General features: G+C 45.8%; 1 protein-coding gene across 3 annotated transcripts in view; it reads left to right on the top strand.

Annotated features, from left to right (window-relative positions):
* The first annotated feature begins 1,996 nt into the window (after positions 1-1,996).
* The window catches only part of Sacs (sacsin molecular chaperone), an 81,841-nt gene continuing 76,162 nt past the window's right edge, over positions 1,997-7,675 (top strand). For 2 of the 3 annotated variants that reach the window (XM_032918127.1, XM_032918125.1), the window contains exon 1: positions 2,004-2,295. The gene's annotated coding sequence lies outside the window, so the exon portion shown is untranslated. Of the gene's footprint in view, positions 2,296-7,675 lie in introns of all 3 variants that reach the window. The other variant, XM_032918129.1, reaches the window with a different exon arrangement.

The raw sequence follows: 7,675 nt of genomic DNA, 5'->3' as shown, positions 1-7,675 counted from the left end.
GTACTAATTGGTTAATTGATTGTGTGTGTGTGTGTGTGCGTGCGTGAGTGTGTTTACTACACACACAGTACATACAGTGCATATGCGAAGATCAGAGGACACTTTCAGGAATTAGTTTTTGGGTCTTCTATTCTGTGCATCCTGGGACTCGAACTCAGATGGTCAGGCTTGGCAGCAAGCACCTTACTTACTGAGCCATCTTGCCCATGATTTTTTTTTTTTTTTAAGAATACCTTCTGTGTTTCTTTCTTACAAATCACCTGACAAAGCAACATTTTGGCTCTTGTCTCACTTTCCTTTCTCTTTCCAGCCTTCACTCCCCCTCCCAGCTGCCTGGATTTCGCTGTTTCCAGGATGTCCCTCTCCATCTTGGAGTTGCCTCTAAGCCGGGCGGCACTCTTGTACAAAGGATCCAGTTCTCTTCCTGGCTGCAGTTTAGCCATCAGTATTCCTATGTGGAATGAAACAGAGGATCTTCCTCAGGACCTCCTTGCTGGGGAGCCATGATGTAAAGTGTGTGTGTGTGTGTGTGTGTGTGTGTGTGTGTGTGTGTGTGTGTGCGTGTGTGTGTGTGTGCGTGTGTGTGCATGTGTGTGTGTGCGTGTGTGCGTGTGTGTGTGTGCATGTGTGTGTGTGTGTGTGTGTGTGTGTGTGTGTGTGTGTGTGCATGTGTGTGTGTGTGTGTGTGTGTGTGTGTGTGTATGTGTGTGTCACTGATCTGGAAGAGTTCAGGAGACAGGAAGCTCTACCCGTATTAACATTCTTGAGCTAAGGGCTGACAGGCACACAGCCCCACCGCACGTTTTGTCGGTACTAGGCATTTGAACTTGGGTACTCACATTTGTGCAGAGTGGCCTTGCCCACTGTGCCATTCCAAGCACAGCCCTCTACTGTCCCCTTTAAGATAAGGACCTTGGGCACCTTTGGATTTTGGCAGCTTCAAAAAGAAATTTCCATGGACGCCGAGGGATGATTAATAGGAGTCTGTGGTGTGGAAGAAATGCCATTAGATTTGGTATCTTCAGTGTCCCCTGGGAAGGGCTAGACTACAGCAAAGCAGGCTGGCCTTTCTGAAGTCAGTGCCTCTCCCCAGAGATGTCATTTGAGCCTGCACAGAGCTGGCTGAGCTGAATTGGGTAATTTCCCCAAGGGCACAGCAAACAGAAGCCTCCAATCTTCTGAAGCTCTCACCGGTGTACACTCCCCATTCACAGGGTGCGGAGGCTGTTCTGCCCGAAACTATAACTAGAGCACAGTGCACCCAAGGGCAGCAGAGGAACGGGGCTGCACACAAAGCCTGGAGCTGTAGGGATTCCGTGTCTCCGTTTGCGGGAAGCAGGTGTCTATTGCCTCAGTGTCCTCATTACTCAACCGACAAGAACCAGTTTGCAACTGTAGAACATTTTACAAGACGCAGCACATTTTGAGTGAATTTTTTTTTTTTTTTTTTTTTTTTAAAAATTTGGAACCTTGGGTCCACATCCAACGATGAACAAAGGCACCGTGTAACATAGAATGTGCTGTTTTTTTCTAGGCATGTGCTTCTGGTACTATCATATAGCTATCATTTGTCACCTATCCATCCATCCATCTATCCATCCATCCATCTATTTTGGGACCAGCTGTCCTTGAACTCACTATGTACAGGAGGCTGATCTTGAGCTCTTGATCCTCCTGTCTTCAGACTGGGCAGTGTCTATTCAGAACTCTTTATGGGGCTGAGGAGGCCCACACCAAGCCCCTAGCACCAACCTTCTATGGGGAATGACTTTGTTTTAAGCTTTATGCCTTCCACAAAGTTAATCTTTACAAAACCAAAAAATAAATAAATAAATAAATAAAAAATAAAAATAAAACTTCCATCATGACTTTTTACCTCAGTGACCCACAGCACTGGGTCTGTGGCATCATGGCATTCTCTGAAGCTGCTATCTCTTTAACTTAAAAAAAAAAAAAAAAAAGCTAGGTAGGGGGAGCTGTGACTGCCGCACTCTGCCGGTCCTGCGCTGAATGCAGTGGCGGTCACGCTGGGACTCGCTGTTGGTACAAAAGGCACACAAAGGGCAGGCGACCAGGTTGACGATGGCCACGGTGAGACTCTGAGGGTCCTTCGGACTGCGTCTGGTCTAGGAACAGCTGTATCGGCTGTTGCGCCCCACAGGAGCCGGGCGGCCCAGTCGCCGCCGCAGCCGCTGCCGGTCCAGGCCGGGCGCTGGACAAGTGGACCACGGTCCTCAGCATCCACACCCCCGGGGAAGACAGAACAGCTCTGGCATGTAGTGCCGCAGCGCACCGGTGAGGAGTTGCTACATGGCATCCTTGGGTGGGGTGGGTCCCGTGCTACCTCCTCCTCTTAGTTCCGGAGGGGCTCGGACTGCAGGCTTTGTCTTTTTAATTTCCACTCCAAGTTGCCTAGAGTGGTCACAAAGGGCCCCGCTGTAATGCAGAGCGGGGATCCGGACTATTGGTGGCATTCTCAGAATAGTTTTTTACTTAGTCTGTAATTGCCCTAATTTTAGTCTCATGTTCTTAAAGGCCAGTTTTCATTGCCTTATATAATGATACTCGAAAACCTTGTGGCGAAAACATTCTCCTTATTTCATTTCATTCTAGGGGATAATTAAATTCTTAGAAAGAGTTCTGTAATTTTAGCAAAGTTCTCTCCCACTCTCCTGCTGTCCTTTTTGCTTGTCTGCGTGTTTTCTTAAAACAAGGTCAGTGAAGAGCGTTGCCTTCAGGCCTGATATGGTGATGATTTTAGCTTTACTCTTACTTCGTGTGTCTCTGAAAATGGGAAAAAGGTCTTCCATTTCTGCCAAAGACAGGCTGGGGGTTGGTTCCAGGTGTTTTCCAAGCATAAGCTGACACAAACCCATATTGATCTCTTTATTTCTGCGCCAATCAGTATAGAAGTAACTCAGGCTCAGCTCCATTTGTCTTAGGAGTTTTAAAAGCACCCCCTGGCAGCAGATAAGAATGAGGACAGTGTGAGGTTCTCATGTCTCCTGAGTGTTGCTGTTGACTAAGCAGCCCTCTTTCCTTTGCCTTGACCCTTAGCCCCATTCTGCGTGGTTCCTTGTCTTCTTTATCCTTTCTTTACTTCTCTTGGCTCTTGGTTTTTGGCTGCCCAAGCCGCCCCACCCCCATGATCCTCAAAGGCTCTATGTCCCTTTCAAAGGAACCAAGTTAGCTTATGCCACACTCCTGCTTCTCTCCTGTTGTGCTCATCTTTTGAGAACAGCTGTAATAACTGTTGAACGGTTGTTTCCCATTTTTCCCATTAGGAGAAAAGCACAGTTACAGCTTTCGAAGAACACAGACAGCTTACAGGAGTCCTTTGCTTTCTGCTGGACTGACCCTCAGCAGCCCTGTGCTCAAATGTTAGCTCGACTGGACCTTCATGCACCCTAGAAGTTGCTAACAATCTGTACCTCAGTTTCTGTTCTATCCAAGACACTGATAGGCATTGCTCACATGATGGTGGTATCACTGAGACACCAAAAGTTTGTGAGGATATCTAGCTTGGACTAGGCAGTGTGTTGTTAGTGAGTATTTGATTCATTCCATCCCGTCCGTCCATCCATCCATCCATCCATCCATCCACACATCCATCCATCTATACATCTATACATACATACATACATACATACATACATCCACCCATCCATCCACACATCTATTCACTCATCTTTCCACCCATCCATCCATCCATCCATCCATCCATCCATTCATCCACACATCCATCCATCTATACATCTATACATCCATCCATCCATCCATCCATCCACACATCCATCCATCCACACATCCATCCATCCATACATCTATACATACATACATCCACCCATCCATCCACACATCCATTCACTCATCTTTCCACCCATCCATCCATCCACACATCCATCCATCTATACATCTATCCACCCATCCATCCATTCATCCACACATCCATCCATCTATACATCTATCCATCCATCCATCCATCCATCCACACATCCATCCATCCATACATCCATACATCCATCCATCCACACATCCATCCACTTGTCCTTCCATACATCCATCCATACATATGTCCATCCACCCATCCATCATCCATCCACACATCCATCCATCCATCCATCCATCCATCCATCCATCCATCACATCCATCCATCCATCCATCCATCCATCCATCCACATCCATCCATCCACATCCATCCATACACACATCTATACATCCATCCATCCATCCATCCACACATCCATCCACTCATCCATCCATCCATCCATCCACACATCCATCTACTCATCCATCCACACATCCATCCATCCATCCACCCATCCATCCGCACATACATCTATTCATTCAATCTATGAAACACACCAAATAGCTCCATTTATTAGTTCTCCCTCGAAAACTGAATTTACGAATGGGCTTTGGCTGAGTGCACCCTAAACAGCCCTTGCTTGGGCTCTTCGCTGTCCTGCTAAGCTGTTCTTATACCTTTGCCCTATGAAGGCAGTGCTAAAACTTCCTCGTTGACATGGGGCTGTTCTCTGAGGGCAAGGGAGGCCGATTCCTCTTGCATACCATTCCCTAAACACATCATGGTGGCAGTGACAATGGCTATCCTGGCCATGTCCACCACGAGTCCAAGTCAGGACAGTTAAATGTGCTCAAATGTGCCAAATTGGAAGTCAGAACAAGTCCCATTACTGTCCTGATCTTGGCCACTCACTCTTTATAGGCATTGCCAACCCTGTGACTATTTTTCGTCTCTACTCTGTCTTTCTCCTTTCTCTTTGCTGTTTTTCCTTAAACTCTACATTTAACATGTGCTGGGTTTTAGTGTCTAGGAGGGAGGCATTGTACCCTTCCCCGAGTGAGAAGGAAAACAGAGAAACTGGAAAAGGCACTGGATTGGGAACCAGAAAGTGACTTTAGCTCTGTTGGCTTTTCTTTGCCCATAACAGAAAACCATTTATCCTCATAGCTAAGATAAGAGGTTTGGAGAGAGACTCTAACTTTCCTTAGAGTCCTAAGTATATGATCTTAACAGCTCTCTGGACTCTGCTCACTGCCTCAGAGGTATTCAATCAAAAAATCCTCTTCCCTTGTGTGGTCAAAATTAGAAATGATTCAATAGCCCCGTTTTGTAGGTTACAAAATGCAAAACTGAAAGAGTTGAAACTCAGTGTATTCTTGTTTGAAAAAGAAGAGGTCTACTCAATGTAGCTTTCCTTGCTGAAGATCACTGGGCTCTCAGACCCCAAACCCCAAGTTCTGGCGTCGTGTTCTTCCCACTGCACTTTGGATTTAGGGTGACAGGAGGTCTGAGGGCTCACACTGACTGCCAGTTTTGTACAGAGCCATCTTTAGTCCCCTTATAGCATGCAGACAGACATTTGCTTTTAAAATCCTGCTTCTGATTGTGTTGTGTCTCTCTCTCACCTTGGCCAGAAGACAAAGGCTCTGAAGTCCACGGCCTTTCACTTCTTCCAAAAAGATAAAAGCTTAAAGTCAGTCAGGCACCTTGCGAGTGGTGACTTAAATTTCACGTGCACCTTTATTTCATTAAACTGAGCACTAGAAAGGAACGCACGGAGAATATTATAGGTCTCTGGGATTTTTGGACATTTCTACACAATGGTAAGTTTAAGATTTTCCCTGTTTAACATGAGGATACATTTAACTGTTAGAAATCCCCAGTGAGACAAAGGAAATATTGGATAAAGTGCGCACACACTAAAATATTATTCATTGTCTGGAACTGAAGCTTAACAGGTATATACATATTAATAACTTTATAATACTGCAGAAGCAAGCATTTAACTGTTGGATTAAACAATAGTTGCTTTGCACATAAGGACCTTAAATTGTTGTATTTTGAAGCTCGGCATGTAAATTTTATTCAGTCTATGTCGGCTCATACACACATTTATTTTTCCTTATCAGTGCTTTTGTTAGGTGCTTGTTCTGGTGACCACTTTAGGAAAACTCTAGTCCTGGAGAACTTACTTGTTCAACTCATTATAATCCTCAGAGACCCGTCTAAGAATGAAAACAGGATAGCCCGAGACTCTGAATAGATTTATGCTGAGACAGACTCGGGTTAGCAAGATGGCTCCTCATCATAGCAGTTCTGACATTTAGCCCCTGGAGCTTCCAGGTTCCTGCTTTTGAAAGGAGACTGAGAACAGATCAGGAACCTCACCTCAGCGGATCAGGTAACGGGACATAGCCCCTGGCATGGTGTTGCAGGGTAGGCTTCTCCAGCAAGGTAGCTTTTTACAACAATAAGTAAATTCTTTGTGTCTTCTAAAAGCTACGTGATATGCACCAACTCTTGGCCAAATTTAGGCGATTTTAGCCATATTTATTTTAATGTTATTTTTAGCAGCTTTACCAAGCTTGTATCCATATGCCGTATCACTTGTTTGTTACGTTTATAAATTTTTATCTGTGAATATAGACAGGGCATTTTTTTTTTTTTTTGCCAGTGTCAGACCCTGCCTACCACAGTCATCGCTACGTATCACAGAATCAACTTGAACTTGGTTCAAGGTATAAACCTAGGTGTTTGTTCTTATGATGTGGGAATGAGAGTTTCTGTACATTGGTGCAATTTGTACACCGAGTCGCTAAACTGTTCGCACTGTCGAATGCCTCCTGCATCCACGATCAGGAGCCTGAAACAGAGAGGAGTCAGGCAGCTTTGAGGAACTGATAGCAAAGGAAACGAGAGAGGCCTGGGTGGCCCAAAGGGCGGCTTCAGAACACCAGGAGTTACGCTTAGCTGTGTTCCTCATTTAGCCTGAAGTAGGTGTTTCCATGGCCATTCCGTGGAAACCTGTGTGCCTGTGTACACACTAAGTACACTTCACCTTTAGCTCCTTGTTAAGGTGTTGACGTAAATGCATTTTATTTCTGTGTTTGATTGCCTAAGTATATGAGGGCAAATCTGGCTGTGGTGACTATGACCTGTCCTCCAGCCTATGGCCCACGGCACTGACCCTGGTGACACAGGCGGGGCCTACTGTGCTAGATCTTACTCTGTTGATTCATTGGATGAACTCATCTGACTTTGCCATTTTGCAAAGATTCGGTTTCAACCTGTTCATCTCTGCTGACTCATGCTTTGCTGTATCCTGAGAGGATAGGGCAGTCTTTCTTGGTAGATCAGTGGAGGCCAAGGGCTAGAAGTCTGTCTGCCTTTGGCTTCTTGCTACTGTATTGCAGACATTCGAAGGGAAGCTTTTGCCACGCCCAGCAGGGTTTACTGCTTGCAAATTTGTTTACACTGTGGAATTTTAGTTTTATCCGCAGATAAATGTGTACACTACTCTCAGGGGAGGGCCAGGTGCAATGCTACACCCAGTTGCTATAAATGGGTTAGCTGACTGCTTCTGGGGACACTGGGGCCGTTTTGATAGGTTAAGCCGCAGCGAACTGTAGCTGTTCAGCATGGCAGCATTGTGAAGGGCCTCAGGAGAGGCTACCCCTGCATCCCACCCGAGTCCTCTCCATACATCCTCTGCTTCGCCGGGTCCCCAGTGTTTCGAGTCTATTTAAAAGGCTCTGCAATGTAACAGAAACCCTAAATAGGATAAAGCACTATGGTGGCTCTAGTTATGTTTCTGTGCCAATCCCGTAGGAAGGCCTAGCTTCTCGTTTCCTTGGTAACAGCCAGGT

This window comes from Rattus rattus, chromosome 12 (genome assembly GCF_011064425.1).
Source record: "Rattus rattus isolate New Zealand chromosome 12, Rrattus_CSIRO_v1, whole genome shotgun sequence".
Classification (NCBI taxonomy): Eukaryota; Metazoa; Chordata; class Mammalia; order Rodentia; family Muridae; genus Rattus; species Rattus rattus.
The sequence above is the reverse complement of the archived record's forward strand: the minus strand, read 5'-3'. Positions and strand labels throughout refer to the sequence as shown.